Here is an 18522-nt window from a genome sequence, read left to right on the forward strand (position 1 = left end):
CAGACAGAAGTGATTGCTTCAGGCACTTTGTAGAGAGAATTAAAGTTAGACTGATGGGATGGATGGAGAAGATATTGTCTGTTGGGGGTAAGGAGATTTTGTTAAAAGCTGTTGCTCAAGCTATACCTGTTTTTGCCATGTCCGTGTTCAGCCTACCTAAAGGAATATGTAAAGAGATCACGGATATAATTGCACAGTTTTGGTGGGGTGATGATGAGGAGAATAAGAGGATGCACTGGATGGCATGGTGGAAGCTTTGTATCCCAAAAGGTGAGGGAGGTATGGGTTTTCGGGATCTTTATTCTTTTAATCTGGCGATGTTGGCTAAACAATGCTGGAGGTTAATTACTGACCCGGACTCACTGGTTGCAAGAGTTCTGAAGGCTAAATATTTTCCAAATGGCAGTATCCTAGATGTTACACCAAAAAATGGATCCTCGTTTACATGGCAAAGTATTCTGAAGGGGTTAGATACCTTCAAAAAAGGTTATATTTGGAGAATTGGGTCTGGAGAGCATGTGAACATTTGGTCGGATCCGTGGATACCTTCTAGCCCGAATAGAAAGGTAATCACGCCACGGGGCCAGACAATATTAACTAGAGTTTGTGAACTAATTGACCCTACGAGTGGAACATGGGATGAGACTTTGATCTCAAATTTATTCAACCCGGTTGATTCACGCAGGATACTCCAAATACCTATTCACTTACAAGGATTTGATGATTTTATAGCATGGCAACCAAACAGAACTGGGATTTTTTCAGTTCGAAGTTCTTATCATATGCAGTGGATGCATACTTTTCGGGGGCATGCAAATATGATGGGGCGCCCAAGTGGATCCACCCCTTTGACTGTATGGAGTACTCTCTGGAAGCTGCAATGTCCACGTAAAGTGCAGATTTTTGGTTGGAGAATTTTGCAAGGAATTATTCCGCTTCGAGCTATCCTTACTAATAGGCATGTTGGTTCAAATGGTGCATGCCCCATCTGTCATCAAGGCGCTGAGGACATCCGACATCTGCTATTCTTGTGCACTAATGCACAGTCCTTGTGGTCCCATCTTGGGTTAACTCATATCATTGACCAAGCGATACATGTTGACAGATCAGGTTCGGCCATCTTTGAATATATACTCTCACTGCCGGATCAACAAGTAGCTATGCATCCATCTTTGAACTTCAAACAGGTTATAGCCGTGGGAGGTTGGTACCTATGGTGGATCAGAAGACAAATAACGCATAATGAATCGGTTCCACCACAGTGGAGATGGGCGTTGTCAGTGCTATCCATTGCGAGCAATCATCAGAGGGCGTCATCGCTCACCCCTAGTTTCCCTGAAGCAAAATGGAGTAAGCCAGACCCTCAATTTATTAAATTGAATGTTGATGCAGCTTTTTATCCAGATGAAGGTGCGGGGGCTACAGCGGCCATACTACGGGATGTTAGAGGAAACTTTGTGGCGGCACAATGCAAATTTATCCCTTTCGCTGCAGATGTGATCACTACAGAAGCTTTGGCAATGAGAGACGGTCTAGTTTTTGTTAATTCTTTTGGATTCAATCGGTTGGAAGCGGAATCAGACTCCCTACAGGTTATTAACTTCTGTAATGGTCAAACTAGATGTTGGGACTCAGCGGCGGCAATCTTCGCGGAATGTGTGGATACTAGTTCCTTGATTGGGAAGGTCATTTTTTAGCATTATTATTCGTGTAATCAAGCAGCTCATGCTCTAGCTAATTTTTATTTCTGTAATAAATCTTCTTTCAGTTGGTTAGATGAGCCTCCTGACTGTGCTGTCAGTAAGCTCTTAGACGATGTAAACATTGTTTAATTTTAATAAAGCTAGTCATGATGGCCTTCCCTAAAAAAAGAATCGAACGTCGTGATGGTTCGACCTCTTCCACCTCGCTCCCCAGCCTCCCCTTCGCACGCACGCAAAGAGTAAAAAAAAAAACTACATCCCTCGTCGCTCGATAGAGAAGGACGAAAAAAATGAAAAAAAAAAGCCCACGTACGCAAGCCTCACCTCCCACGCCCCCATGTTCCGCTAACGCGAACCCCTCGCCCCCAATATCTCGTGTCTCTCTCCCGAGAAAAATCGCCGCCACCGGCCTCCTGTTCGCCGCTCAACTTGGCCAAGGCGATGAGGTCCGACCGCCCTCTCGCACGGTCTCTTTTTCTCGCCATAGACCCGTGCTTCGCCTCCGTCCTCCATCTCCAAGTCGCCTTCCACGGCGGACCGGGAGCGGCACTCCACAACGGCGCCCTCACCGAGGCGGCGGGAACGTGCGTACAGCGGCTCGGCTAGACGACCATAGGCAACGGTGGATAGCTCCACCGCGACCACTGCATCCCGCCGACTGCCCCCGTCGTCATCATCGTCCACGCGAACTTCCTCGGTTCCCCGCCAACGGCGACCTCCAGCGGAAGCAGATCGCAGCCTGTGTAGATGGGAGCGGCGGATGCGTCCTTCCATCTCATCGTCCTCTGCTAGATTGCAGCAGCCTGACTGGTAAGTTCCTTGATCACTATTATCTTGCACCAAACGTTAATTTCATACTTGTTCAAAGTCTTGGGCCAGAGTATATTTCTAGATTAGACCTAGACGGCTCCCCTCTCGCGAACGCCCCGCTCCTAGGGTTCCCTCGCCGCCGCCGGCGGCTCCCCCGCGCGGGGCCGCCGCCGCTGCCGGAGCCCGTCGCCGCTGCTAGCCGGAGCCCGCTCCCCTACCCCTCCCCTCTCTCCCCTCCCTTCCCCGTACCCCGCGTCGCCTCCCCGAGCGGGGCGACCGGGGGCCCCTTCGCCGCTCCTCTCCAGCGCCCCTCCCCCGCCCCTGCCTCCTCCCGCCGCCGCAAGCGAGCGCCGCCGGGCCTCGGCCGCGTGGTGCTGGCGGCGGCGGGCCTGCCCTTCCCCGCGCGCGGCTTCCTCCTGCTCGGACGGTGGTGGCCTGCGGCGGTGCTCCTCGGCCGACATCGGTGCGGCCCGTTGGTGGTGGTGCCGCGGGCCCGGTGGCTCTTGGCGCGGCGGTGCGGCCGTTGGCCGTGGGGTGGCGCTGTGGCTGGCGGCGCCCGCCTTTGGGCCCATCTGGGTTGGGGCGGGCCAGTGGCTTGGTGCTCGGCGGCGACGTTCCTTGGTGGTGGCGTGGTGGCGGCGGTCTCGGGCGGTGAGGACTTCTTTGGCCGGCGTGCTGCAGCGTGGTGACAGGACTGTCCGGGTCCATGTGGGCCTGGCCGGGCCATCGAGGCCTGGCAAGTCCTCGTCGCCGCGTCCGGTCGGCTCCGCTGTGGTGGTGGAGGCTGTCCCCTCCTTCCGGTCGAGTTGTGGTCGCTCCCGTGGCTGGTGTCTCCTCTTCCTCTCCAAGCCTCGTGTTGACAGCTCCAGTGAAGCGGGGAGGGTTGTCCGGTAATCGTGGTGGCACAAGCTGGTGGGTGGCCGAGGAGGTGGTGCATTTCGAAATGCATGAGGTGGTGGTGGTGGTTGTGGATCGGGAGAAATCCCTGTCGGCCTAGCTGGCACCGATGCGATGACGCCTGCGGGCGCCGTCGGACCTTCCTGAGGGGCATCGGGTATACCCCTTCCCCACTATCCCTCGCGTACCAGGGGAAACCCTAGAACTTGTTCGGGCAACAGCGGCGGCATCGTCGCACTCCCTCTTGAGGGTGTTGCTTGGGGCGCGGCGCTTCGGGATGCTGGGAGCGTGGTGGTACTTCTTCGGAGGGTGCAGCGGTTGCCGGACTTCCCTTCTTTGTTGATCTGCCGGTGTCGGCATTTATTTCTCTTTCTTCTTCTTGTTTTCTTTTGGGCTTATCTGTGCTGCAGCCCCAGCGAGTTGGATGTATCGGGTGTTTGCTTTATAATATAAAGCGGGGAAAAACCCTTTTTCGTATATTTCTATATTATTAAAAGCTATCATATGTACGGTTGGTGAAAGGTGACCCATTTTATGTTTCTGCTTCCAGCCATAAAAATGCGATTTGTCGTACCTTGCAAGCATGGTAATTGTTTGCAGCGTAGTGTTTATATGACATTGCGCAGAAGAATCAACATAACTCTTTTCTAATGGTTGTACACAACAAAGAAATTCCTTCAACAATGTCTGACTATTTAATATGTCGTTGGTGTACAAATCCATCAAAGCTTTAGCCGGAACAGTGGAGGTGGCGGCGGCGAATGTAAGCATGTTGTACAGGGGCGTCCCATCGTACAGGTGCAAAGCGATGGTGATGGAGATGGGTTGCGCGACCATAAGTCTCCAACGAGGCTTGAAGTCACCCTGATAGGAACCTCATTAGAGGCTATGCATCAGGAGTAGGAACGATCTAAGGCAACAAATTCAAAGGGAAAGTGGCAGCTGACTCATGGTAATCAAAATTCTGCAGTTTTGCCTTTGTTGCCGGCCCAAGCATTACCTTCCGGACTGAAACCAAAGGCATGCGTCTAGCTGCATGTTCAATTGTTCAAGTTCACAACACCTAGGTGTTGCAAAACTACAGGAGCCTCTTGAGTACAAAATAGACAGTCGGCTCATCTTACATCAGTACTTATCGTATCTCCTTTGATTGGTCTTTATTTGGTTCTAATGGAAAAAACTTCCAGTACAACAAAAGAAGAAAGAATCATTCCTCGACTTGCAGGTTCTCCATGCACAAGGGCTAACAAATGTTTTGATACGGAACACTAATTGTAAGTGGTACGGTTCGTATGTCCAATTTGGTATCTCTTATTTTTCTGCATGACTACATTGTCGTTCTATTAATATTTAGGTGGAAAGTGGAATTAAACGAGATTTGAGTAATCTTGGAATTGTTCTTTGTCATATGCTTTCTCCTCTTCTCTCTACTTGATTTGTCATGTAGACAACTTCTTTTGTTTACTTAAGGAACCATATATGAACCGGTATGTACATAACTCTTTTCGTGTGTTATGCTTCTACAAATAATTTATTACCTTTGTTTTTACGCCTATTTGTTTGGTGAATAACTAATCCAATTATATTTTCTACTTCCGACCACATGATATTGGACATGGCACTATGACCAAGCTCCTGATCATTCAACCAACAATGCCCGCCTAATCATTAGGATATAATTGCACAGTTGTAACCAAGCTCCTGATCATTCAACATGTTTTCAGTGGCACATGTTGGAAAGTATCTGGCATTATAGTGTTACTCCTGGAGGCACTTAACTTTGGCAGGGTATGTATTTATTCTTGTTTTCGGTATAGATGATAGTCCACTTATCTAGCCTTATGCCTTTTACATATTATAGAGATGTCTGTGAGTATATCACCTGGTTTATGTTGTGGATGCTTCCTAATTGGAAGGTCATGAATTTGATTCTAAAAATGTTGGAATTTTCCATCTAAAACATATTGGAACTTGCAGGCATGGTCATATGGATTTTTGCTCAAACCATGCTTGATACTTTCACATTAGTAGGTAATATATTTGAAATTACACTTTTAAAAATCCTCCATCATTTTAGGCTAGCCCAAATGGCCATTTATTTTGGTTCCTTACTTTTAATTCAAAAATCTTAACATCATTGTGCTGTTTGGACAAGAGAAACCGAAATTGATGTTATCCAGCTAGCTGGTGCTTGGTACTGAGAATTTCAACATGAGGACAAAAATGGATATATTTTTAACACACACTTTATTTTGGAGTTAGCAATTAATATATAGTATACTTTGAAGTTAGTTATAAGGATTTAATGCGCATTTTGTTACAGAACCTACTAAGTTTTGGAAATTCACATACTTGACATGTAGTTCATATCTGAACACAAATGCTATATTAGTAATTTATTATTTTGATATTCATATATGAATTGATCGTCCAAAAGATCGAAAATTTGTAGTAATATCTTGCTAAAATATCCATTTAATTGGTCTGTGGTTCTACTTTTATCATCGAAAATATCCATTTTATCATCGAGCAAATTGTGACGATGGCATCACATCCTCCAACTTTTAAAAAAGGGGTAAAAGTGGCTCGGTGTGCTCCGAGAACATAAGTGCATTGTTATTATTATTTTGTAGTATGCTTATATTTGCAATTTGTTTGCTAGAAGCAATTGTGTAATAGCCAAGCAGGTCGCTAAGGAACGTATAGCTTAATACTCCCTCCGTCCGGAAATACTACTTGTCATTGAAATGGATGTATCTAGATATATTTTAGTTGTAGATACATTCATTTTGCTGACAAGTAATTCCGGACGGAGGGAGTAAGTGATAGTTACCTCTGCTTTTGCTTTCATATGATGTCAAAGCATATTTCAAGTTTACCCGCGAAAAAAAGGCATATTTCAAGTTGAACAGGAATCGTTATGTGATGAAATACTATATGATGATTTTTTCTGAACACATGCAATTTTTATGTGAATTATAAGTGCATTATGTTTATGTGGTCGACTCACCTCAGTCAAGATTCTTTCCCATATAACGGTAGCAATTTTAAGGCGATATTTATCCTGATGCATTCATAAGCACATGCTCGTGAATTACAATGACATTTTTCTATCAATATCTATACATAAGTTTGTTCCCCCATAGTAACAGCTTGCCCCGTAGCAACGCACGGGCATTTAACTAGTACTCCCTCCGTCCGAAAATACTTGTCATTGAAATGGATGTATCTAGATGCATTTTAGTTTTAGATACATCCATTTTCATCCATTTTGATGACAAGTATTTCCGGACGGAGGGAGTATGTAATAAATGTTGAATTTTTTATGACTAATGTGATATTGATATCATGTTGCTTCCATTTTTTTTGCGGGTAGAAATTTGTATTACTCAAAACCTCAAGTCCTTACAATCCATCACAGCCAACTTCAAAGCATCTGGAAGTCCCGAACCAAGTCAAGTCATGGTTCTACCCTCGCTACGAGCAAAATATGCTAAACTATCACTAACTTTATTTTGGCTATAATTTACATGAGTAATACAAAAATCACGGAGCGACAAAAGATATCTAATCTCCTTGATGATGGACGAGTAAACCGATCTATCAATATCTGAAGCTTGAATCAATTTTACTGCCATTAGGGAGTCCATCTCAACCTGCACTGGCAAGTCGCTTCTCTGGATAGAAAAAGATAGACCTTCCATGCATGCACATAGCTCAGCTTTGAGCGCGTCCCGACAATGAAACGATTGCGTACAGGAAGAGAAAATGATGGCACCCCTCTCATCCCTTAACACCATACCTACACCAGCTGAGCCATTCACCCCTCTCATCCCTTAACACCATACCTACACCAGCTGAGCCATTCTCTGCAAATGAGCCGTCAGTATTTGACTTGACAAAGCCAAAGCTAGGAGCAGCCCACTTGTGGTCTGCACTCTTGTCCATAAGAGGCCGAATTGCTCCATATGACATCAGGGACTTTCCCTTGGAAGGATCAGCTGCAAGATTAGATTTTATGCCAATGAGAGAGTCCAGGTAACTCTTCAAAAATCTGCGTGAAACTTCCATAGGTGGCGGGGCTTTGTTGTGAACAATCTCGTTGCGTATGTTGCTTCCATTTTACCTTCATATTGCTAGTCTGTTTGGTATTGAATATTGCCCACTCTCACATTAAGACATGATGCATACTTCGTTGATACATCCAAACCTTGTGGGATCGCTTCCTTCAGTTCTTCCACACATAAACTCCTATATTAAAAAAAAGCCAACCATTCTTGCTATAATGTTCTATAGCCATCCAAGATATATTGTAGTGTAACACTCATCATCGTTTGCATTACATGACTAGAGATGCCATTTTTCATTGACATCTTGCTTTGCATGATCATATAGAGTTGACATGATATTGTTGTGGCAAGAACACAGTTATTACCGATTCATACATGCTACGCTAGATTATTGCACATCCTGGTACTGCCATACATCATGTTTATTATCATTGAGTTGAGTTGCAAATAATGCAAAGTGTATTGTTCATCATTATTAGAGTTGTAAGGGCATATTTCTCCCTATGTGGTTTTGCTGATTGATGACAGTGCATTTGTGGACTAATCGTGTGCATTGAGCATTTCAGATATCTCATGTCTAGGCACAAGACGATTTCGGTGCCCCTCGGAGCCTATCGAAGACAACGGTTCTCTACGTTTCTTTTCGGTGGATTTGAGTCAGGAAAGTCGTGCTATTAAGAGGGGGTCCGCATCGGAAAGGTTAGGGTGGAATCAACACGCACACGTCTGTTCCTTCGCACCACCTTTCCTTCGCTTCATTGGAGCACCGTCCGTTTATCCTTGTCTCTGCGAAATGAAGGCTTTCAAATGCTAAAGTGTCTGTGGCATGCGATAGTACTGCTCAATGGAGCAGTAGTACCGCAGGGGCTTGCGGTAGTACCGCTCATGGTAGTGGTAGTACCGCAGAGACCAGAGGTAGTACCGCTCCTGGTGAGAGGTAGTACCGCTGCTTCTGGCCCTGACACTGGCGCATGTGGAAGTAGGCGCAGAAGTAATTTTTACTTCCGCCCCTACGCGGTAGTACCGCTCCCTACGAGCGGTAGTACCATGCCGGATTTTCGCACAGTCCTAAACTCAGCTGAAGTAGTCGTGGATGTAATTTATTTAGTCTGTGCTTTTTCCAGCCCAGTAGAGCCCTGCCTTGCGGTAGTACCGCAGGGGCGCGCGGTAGTACCGCTCTGGCGGTTCTACCGCTCGTTGCCATGTGCAACAGGGCCTCGTCTGGTCACTACCGCGCAAGCGGTAGTACCGCATCGTCCAGCGGTAGTACCGCAAGCGTGTGCGGTAGTACCGCGTGTCGTGGGCTGAGTGAGGGGGTAACGGTTGGATCCCCCCCACTATATAAAGGGGGTCTTCTTCCCCAAGAAGACCACCTCTTCCCTCCCCAAGCTCCATTGTTGCTCAAAGCTCCATTTTTGCCCGATCTCTCTCCCTAGCCAATCAATCTTTTTGATTTTCTAGGGATTGGTTGAGAAGGCCCCGATCTATAGTTCCACCAAGAGAAATTTGATTACCCCCACTAATCCCTTGCGGATCTTGTTACTCTTGGGTGTTTGAGCACCCTAGACAGTTGAGGTCACCGCGGAGCCATATTCCATTGTGGTGAAGCTTCGTGGTGTCGTTGGGAGCCTCCGATTAAGTTGTGGAGATAGCCCCAACCTTGTTTGTAAAGGTTCGGTCGCCGTCTCCAAGGGCACCAATAGTGGAATCACGACATCTCGCATTGTGTGAGGGCGTGAGGAGAATACGGTGGCCCTAGTGGCTTCTTGGGGAGCATTGTGCCTCCACACCGCTCCAATGGAGACGTACTTCCTCTCAAAGGGAATGAATTTCGGTAACACATCCTCGTCTCCACCGGCTCCACTCTTGGTTATCTCTTACCTTTACTTGTGCAAGCTTATATTGTGTTGTATTACTTGCTTGCTTGTGTGCTTGTTGTTGTTGCATCATATAGGTTGCTCACCTAGTTGCATATCTAGACAACCTATTTTGATGCTAAGTTTAATTTGATAAAGAAAAGCTAAAAATTGTTAGTTGCCTATTCACCCCCCTCTAGTCAACCATATCGATCCTTTCAATTGGTATTAGAGCCTCGTCTCTTTATTAAGGACTTTGCCGTCCGAAGAATATGGTTGACACCATAGATGAGGTGAAGGAGCACCCCGGTGCGAGTCCCACTTTGTCTGTGGTCGATAGGGGATCCTCGGTCTCTCGTGAGGAGTTCAATGTGGCCTTGGACACATTGAAAACCTCCATGACGGCCGAGGTCAAAGGCATGCTTAAGAATTTTCTTGATGGTCTTAAGTTATCCACCGCACCGTTGGAAGTGGTCGATCCCACCAACAAGGTGACGGATGCTAACTCCAACAAGGGGGAAGCTACTAGTGATCAAGTTCCTTTGACTAGTGGTAGAAGTGGAAATGGCATCTTTGCCCATGTTGAACCTCCACTTACTTATGGAGGACCGGTTCCCTCCACGCATATGAATCATGTTGGTCCTCCTCCTAAGCTTGTGAAAAATGAGGATTTTGCCTCTTGGGTGTACCGCTTTAAATGTCATTTAAATCATAGTTCTACTAATCTTTGGAGAATTATTGAGCAAGGTTTCTACCTGCATGACCCGAGCAACTTCACTCCTAGAGAAGCCGCGGATCATCAATTCAACGAGTCTGCTCTCTTCATTCTCCAAGAAGCCATTCCTCCCGAAGATATTGCGCACCTCCGTCCTTTCACCGTGGCCAAGGAAGCATGGCAACATGTTGTTTCCATTTACAAGGGAAGCACAAGCATTCAACGCTCAAACTTTGAAGTAGTGCAAGATGAAGCCGATGAGTTTGCAATGATTGAAGATGAAGAACCTCGAGAGCTCTACCGGAGATTAACCACTCTCGCGGTCTCACTCCGAGATCATGGGAGCAAGGATACAGATGACAATTGGATCAAGCGCAAGTTTCTCAAGTCCATGATGCCTTACCATAAGGCCATGTCCTCCGTCATCCGTCAAAGGCCGGACTTTCACGCCTTGTTCTCAAGTGAAGTGTTGGATGAGTTTGTTGCAATGAGGATCTTGGACAAGACCGCCGACAATGCGGTGTTGCGTTCTCAACGATCAAAGAAGCCCAACCTTGCTTTGAAGTCCAAGGCTAGTGTGGAAGAAGAGGGTGAAGAGGACGAAGAGGAGTGTTGCCCCGAAGATACCAAATATGCTTATCATGAGCACATGGCTCTCGCTTCACGGTAATTTTGGAGCAAGAACTCAAGGCCCAACTTCAACAAGAACAACTCAAGTGGCGCCAAGGGCAAGCAACATGTGAGGACATGCTATAATTGTGCCAATGTGAGCCACTTTGTTGCGGATTGCCCATATGAGAAGAGGGAAGACAATGGTGGCAAGCTTATCCGAAAAGACAAGGCCAAGTCTTTCCCCAACAAGAACAACTTCACCAAGAAGACTCCTCCCAAGGGGTTGGTGGCACAAGAAGAGTACAATGAGGATGATGACGATGAGACGGTTGACATGGACTCCGTTGCCATTGCAAAAACTCCACGGGTGTCCCTCTTCGATTCACCCAACGAGAACATCACCGCCAAATGCCTCATGGCTAAAGCCACCAACAAGGTAAACCCCAACATCAAAACTATCATCACCACAAATCCTTCCTTGACGGATTGCATTGATGAAAGTGAGGGGACGAAGGAGGAGGAAAATGAATGTTGAGTCTTTTATGAGTAAGCTCAAGGGTAAATCCAAGAAGCACTTTGTTGCTCTCTTGGAACAACTTGGTGAAGCCAATGACATGATCGAGGCTCATGAAGAGACCATCTCTAAGATGGAAGGGCATAGTCGTGACTATGCCGATGAGATATTGGATCTCTCTAATGTGCTTGAGGAAGAGCTGGTCATCGTTTGGCTCTTGAGGAGTCACACAACGATGATCATGCTAAATTAAAGAAAGATCTTGATCATGCTCTTGTTGTATCTCGTGTGCTCAATTCCGAGAAGGCCAAACTTGGGGCTGACCATGCTAGACTCAAGGAGGATTTTGATTTACTTGACAAGGCTCACAAGGTCTTGAAGAGTGCTCATGCTAGCCTCAAAGAGTCTCATGATCAACTCCAAGTGAAGCTAACCAAGGAGAAAGCCACATTTCCTCATATGGTTTTAATTGATAATGCAAATGCTACTAACCTATGTTGTGAGCATGTGCATCTCATGGAGGAGAATGCCAAGTTGAAGGAGCAACTTGAGAAAGGCCTTGTGTCTTGCATACGAGGTGAGAAGAACCTCAACGACCTTTTGAGCAATCAAAAGGAAGTTGTGGGCAAGGAGGGGATTGGGTTTGCACCCAAGTCCAAGAATAAGAAGAAGAATGACAAGGCCAAACGACCTCCTCCTCTCAAGCAAACTTTTGTGAAGGAGGGAGAGGGTGCTTCTAAGGAGAAGAAGAACAATGGGAAGGGTGGTGGTGTCAAGAAGGGCAATGCCACCCCTTCCAACAAAGCGGGCGACTTTAACCCTTCTTATGTGTTATGCCGTGCTAGTGATGGGCATGTTTATGCCAAATTTGTTGGTTCTTCTTATGAGTACATTGAATGGTCTATTTGGGTTCCTAAGACCCTTGTTATTAACATCAAAGGACCCATTACAAAATGGGTACCTAAAACCAAACATTGATCTCTTGTAGGTGTTTCCTTCCGGTGGGTGATCATGGTTGCTCGATAGTGGAGCCACAAATCATATGACCGGAAGCAAGGACTTGGTGGTGGACGTGCACCAAGTTTCATCTATGCCCACCAATGTCGAATGGGGTGATGCTTCATCTTCTAAGGTATTGGGTCTTGGCAAGGTTGTCATTTCTCATGATCTCACGGTTGAGAAAGTCATGCTTGTTGAGTCCCTTGCATACAATTTACTTTCTGTTTGTCAACTTGCACTCATGGGCTTTGCCACTTTCTTGGATATTGATACCGTGGCCCTCTTGTGGAGCAAGACTCTTAAAGTAGCCTTTGTTGTGCATGTCGAGAACGGTCTTTATGTGATTAACATTTCGGAGCGACCCACTAAGACCGCGACATGCCTAATGGCTAAAGTTGACGTGGGATGGCTTTGGCATCGCTGTTTAGCCCACATCAATATGAGATCTTTGCAAAGTCTTCTCAAGGGGGACCATGTCCGTGGACTAACGAATGTTAGTTTTACCAAAGATCGTGCTTGCAGTGCTTATATCAAAGGAAAGCTACATGAGAAGGCTCACCCTCCCACGACTATCATCTACTCGAAGAGGCCCTTGGAGCTCCTTCACATGGATCTATTTGGGCCTCCATCCTTTGATAGTCTTGGGGGTAGAAAGTATTGCTTGGTGATTGTAGATGATTATTCAAGATACACTTGGGTATATTTCTTCAAGAGGAAGAGTGAGACCCAACAAACCGTCATCGACTTTGCAAATGAAGCTCAATGATACGTCTCCAATGTATCTACATTTTTTGATTGTTCCATGTTGTTATATTATCAATCTTGGATGTTTTATAATCATTTTATATCATTTTTTGGTACTAACCTATTGACATAGTGCCAAGTGCCAGTTGCTGTTTTCTGCATGTTTTTTACATCGCAGGAAATCAATACCAAACGGAGTCCAAATGCAACGAAACTTTACGAAGATTTTTTATGGACCATAAGACACCCAATGGGCCAAGGCAGCGCCTGGGGTGCTCCGAGGGGAGCACAACCCACCAGGGCGCGCCAGGAGGCCCAGGCGTGCCCTGGTGGGTTGTGCCCACCTCGGGTGCCCTCGGACCGCCTCTTTGCTCTATAAATACCCCAATATTCCAGAAACCCTAGGGGAGTCGACGAAAATCAATTCCATCCACCGCAGAGTCTAGAACCACCAGATCCAATCTAGACAACATCACGGAGGGGTTCACCACTTCCATTGGTGCCTCTCCAATGATGCGTGAGTAGTTCTTTGTAGACCTCCGGGTCCGTAGTTAATAGCAAGATGGATTCCTCTCTCTCTCATTTGATTCTCAATACAATGGTCTCTTGGAGATCCACATGATGTAACTCTTTTTGCGGTGTGTTTGTTGGGATCGGATGAACTTTGAGTTTATGATCAGATCTATCTTTTTATATCCATGAAAGTTATTTGAGTTTCTTTCATCTCTTATATGCATGATTTCTTATAGCCTCGTATTTCTTCTCTGATATTTGGGTTTTGTTTGGCCAACTTGATCTATTTATCTTGCAATGGGAAGAGGTGCTTTGTAGTGGGTTCGATCTTACGGTGCCCTCCCAGTGACAGAAGGGGAACCGACACGTATGTATCGTTGCTACTAAGGATAAAACGATGGGGTCTATCTCTACATAGATAGATCTTGTCTACATCATGTCATCGTTCTTATTGCATTACTCCATTTCTCCATGAAGTTAATACACTAGATGCATGTTGGATAGCGGTCGATGTATGGAGTAATAGTAGTAGATGCAGGCAAGAGTCGGTCTACTAATCTTGGACGTGATGCCTATATAATGATCATTGCCTGGATATCTTCATGATTATTTGAAGTTCTATCAATTGCCCAACAGTAATTTGTTTACCCACCGTTTTGCTATTTTTTTGAGAGAAGCCACTAGTGAAACCTACGGCCCCCGGGTCTCTTTCTCATATTCTTTGCCTTTGCGATCTACTTTTCCTTTGCTTTTATTTTCAGATCTATTAAACAAAAAAAAATACAAAAATACCTTGCTGTGTTTTATTTTTATTTATTTTATTTGGCGTTCGATCTATCAATCTATTACAACTTTCTCCCGTCCACGTGCCAATTTCTGGCGCCGTTTCCCGAAAGGGATTGACAACCCTTTAACACGCTGGGTTGCAAGTATTTGTTATTTGTGTGTAGGGGCTGATTACGTTGTGTTGCTTGGTTTGATAACCTTGGTTTCATCACTGAGGGAAATACCTACTGTTGCTGTGCTGCATCATCCCTTCCTCTTTGGGGAAATACCGACGTAGCTTCAAGCCGCATCAAAAGGAATTTCTGGCGCCGTTGTCTGGGAGGATCTTCAACATAAACCAGGTTCCTAATCACAAATCTCATCTCCTCGCAATTTACATTATTTTCCATTTGCCTCTCGTTTTTCTCTCCCCCACTTCACAAAAATTTGCCGTTTTATTCGCCCCTCTTTTTCGTTCGCCGTTTTCTTGCCGGATCTGTTCTTGAGTGCAATCTTGTTTGCTTTTATTATCGTCATGGATAGTTCTTCCTCTATTGCGTGCACTCCCGAGAACGAAGTTCTCAACTTTAAACAAAGAGGAGGAGAAAATTTAAAATATGCTTGGTATAGAATTTGCAATGCTCATAATAGATCTATTAGAAAGCAATCTATCGTTGTTCTTCTTCGTTATTTTTATGTGGGCATCACCACTTGGCATAGATTCGTCCTTGATACGATTACCGGTGGAAATTTCTGGATGTGTCCCTCTCTTGATGCTTTTAGTGCTACGGGAAATTTAGTAGGCTGACCACCCCTTATGATTAGTGAAATAACTTTGACTCTTGAGCATGTCATGGAAAGATTAGATGCTATTGAATATAAAATGCTTACTGAAGAGCATATTGAAATTTTGGATAAAAAGATGCATAATTTTGCTACTAAAATTGGATCAAAAGCGGGTGAAGTTTTTTAAGTTTTTGAAGAAATTCTCTCTTGCTTCACTTAGATTTATTTGAGAGTTAGTAAGATTTTCAAGAAATTCTCTCTTGCTTCACTTAAATTAATTTGAGATAAAGAAATATTATGCTCATGATCTTCACTTATATTTGTTTGAGCTTATCAAAAGCAACATATGAAAAATAGTTCCAAAGTGATAGATATCCAAGAAGGATATAATAAAAACTTTCATGAAGATCACTGGACAAAATAAACTCGATCCTTAGTAATAGTTTTGAGATATGATGATGTGATATGTGAGTCATCATGATGAGTAATTATGCTTTAGTAAGAATATTGGTGTTAAGGTTTGTGATTCCCTATGCAAGCACGAAAGTCAGTAATTATGCAATAAATTTATATCATACTCGTGGTGCATTATTCGGTGTTAATTATGATGCTCGCTTATGAGATTATTTGTTTCTTGGTTGGTCTCTTCTCAATCTCTTGCTAGCCTTCATTTTGCACTAAGTATGATCACTACTTGTGCATCCAAAAACCTTTAAACCAGTTTTGCCACATGAGTCCACTATATCTACCTTTATGCGGTATTCTTCTGCCGTTCTAAGCAAATTTGTATGTCCCATCTCTAATTTTTAAAAATAAACTTCTCTTTTGTGTGTTCGTACCGCTTGCGAGGTGGTGAGGGGTGGCTAATATTTTCCATGCTAGATGTGTTATTCTCACGATGAGTGTTTATTCACTTGTCATTGCACGAGAGTAAGGCAAAGGTATTAGGGATGCCCAATCCCGAAATGAAAAATGAATTTACTTTATGTTGCAAATAATAAATTCCTTGGAAAGTGTTGGTATGGAAGGCAACCGTGGATTCGGCTAGCCATGGAAAGTGAAAGTATGGTGAAAAAAGGAATAAACTTTATTTTCTGTTTGGGAACCGCCTATGATATATCTAGCATGGAAAGTGTTGGGAAATCTAAATCGTTTTCGTTGGTGGGAAGGACACACCTCCCAAAAAAAATTTATCTCTAAGTTTTTCGCTTTGAGCTCTGGCACCTCTACAAATCCCTACTTCCCTTTGCGAAGGGTCTTTCTTTTACTTTATGCAATTTTTATTTTGAATTTGAGTCTCCATCTTCTCTTATAAAGCACCAACTAGGAGGCACTATGATCGTACTTGAGCATTGGGTGTAGTTAATATGCGAGTGTATTTCATAAATGGATCAATGATAGATCATGATGGGCTAGGGATAACTTATTTTAGCGTTGATATTTTGAAAGACATGGTTGCTTGTTGATATGCTTGAGTATTTAAGTTATCATGTCAAAACTAGACTATTGCTTTGAATCACATAAAAGTCCAAATGTCCATGCTATAAAGAAAAGAATATGATATGACATGTTAGGCAGCATTCCACATCAAAAATTCTGTTTTTATCACTTACCTACTCGAGGACGAGCAGGAGTTAAGCTTGGGAACGCTGATACGTCTCCAATGTATCTATAATTTTTGATTGTTCCATGCTGTTATATTATCAATCTGGGATGTTTTATAATCATTTTATATCATTTTTTGGTACTAACCTATTGACATAGTGCCAAGTGCCAGTTGATGTTTTCTGCATGGTGCTCCGAGGGGAGCACAACCCACCAGGGTGCGCCAGGAGGCCCAGGTGCGCCCTGGTGGGTTCTGCCCACCTCGGGTGCCCCTGGACTGTCTCTTTGCTCTATAAATACCCCGATATTCCAGAAAATCTAGGGGAGTCGACGAAAATCAATTCCAGCCGCCGCAGAGTCCAGAACCACCAGATCCAATCTAGACACCATCACAGAGGGGTTCACCACTTCCATTGGTGCCTCTCCGATGATGCGTGAGTAGTTCTTTGTAGACCTCCGGGTCCGTAGTTAATAGCAAGATGGATTCCTCTCTATCTCATTTGATTCTCAATACAATGGTCTCTTGGAGATCCACATGATGTAACTCTTTTTGCGGTGTGTTTGTTGGGATCGGATGAACTTTGAGTTTATGATCAGATCTATCTTTTTATATCCATGAAAGTTATTTGAGTTTCTTTCATCTCTTATATGCATGATTTCTTATAGCCTCGTATTTCTTCTTTGATATTTGGGTTTTGTTTGGCCAACTTGATCTATTTATCTTGCAATGGGAAGAGGTGCTTTGTAGTGGGTTCGATCTTACGGTGCCTGATCCCAGTGACAGAAGGGGAACCGACACGTATGTATCGTTGCTACTAAGGATAAAACGATGGGGTCTATCTCTACATAGATAGATCTTGTCTACATCATGTCATCGTTCTTATTGCATTACTCCATTTCTCCATGAAGTTAATACACTAGATGCATGTTGGATAGCGGTCGATGCGTGGAGTAATAGTAGTAGATGTAGGCAGGAGTCGGTCTACTAATCTTGGACGTGATGCCTATATAATGATCATTGCCTGGATATCTTCATGATTATTTGAAGTTCTATCAATTGCCCAACAGTAATCTGTTTACCCACCGTTTTGCTATTTTTCTTAAGAGAAGCCACTAGTGAAACCTACGGCCCCCGGGTCTCTTTCTCATATTATTTGCCTTTGCGATCTACTTTTCCTTTGATTTTATTTTCAGATCTATTAACCAAAAAAATACAAAAATACCTTGCTGTGTTTTATTCTTATTTATTTTATTTGGCATTCGATCTATCAATCTATTACAACTTTCTCCCGTCCACGTGCCAATTTCGGGCGCCGTTGCCCGAAAGGGATTGACAACCCCTTTAACACGTCGGGTTGCGAGTATTTGTTATTTGTGTGCAGGGGCTGATTACATTGTGTTGCTTGGTTCTCCTACTGGTTCGGTAACCTTGGTTTCATCACTGAGGGAAATACCTACCGCCGTTGTGCTGCATCATCCCTTCCTCTTTGGGGAAATACCAACATAGCTTCAAGCCGCATCACTCAACGTTTAACACAATGCAAAGATCTTGATGAGAAGAAGTGACAACGGCACCGAGTTCAAGAACTACACCTTGGATTAGTTTCTTAGTGATGAGGGGATCAAGCATCAATATTCCGCTCCCTACACTCCTCAACAAAATGGTGTAGCGGAGAGGAAGAACCGGACTTTGATGGACGCTGCAAGAACCATGATAGCGGAGTTCAAGTCTCCATACAACTTTTGGGCCGAAGTCATCAACACCGCTTGTCATGCATCCAATCGGCTTTATCTCCGCAAAGGCTTGAACAAGACTCCATATGAGATACTCACCGGCAACAAGCCCAACCTCAAGTACTTCCGGGTGTTCGGTTGTAAGTGTTTCATTCTCAAGAAAGGTGTTCGTTTGTCTAAATTTGAGGCTAGAGCTCAT

The 18522-nt window shown here is 44.5% G+C and overlaps 1 long non-coding RNA gene across 1 annotated transcript; it reads left to right on the top strand.

Moving 5' to 3' along the window:
• The first annotated feature begins 1345 nt into the window (after positions 1–1345).
• On the top strand, positions 1346–4959 carry LOC141026615 (uncharacterized). Its single transcript, XR_012189010.1, has 2 exons — positions 1346–2513; positions 4139–4959. It is a non-coding gene; the product is annotated as an uncharacterized lncRNA (long non-coding RNA).
• The last annotated feature ends 13563 nt before the right edge of the window (positions 4960–18522 follow it).

Source organism: Aegilops tauschii, chromosome 7, assembly GCF_002575655.3.
Source record: "Aegilops tauschii subsp. strangulata cultivar AL8/78 chromosome 7, Aet v6.0, whole genome shotgun sequence".
Classification (NCBI taxonomy): Eukaryota; Viridiplantae; Streptophyta; class Magnoliopsida; order Poales; family Poaceae; genus Aegilops; species Aegilops tauschii.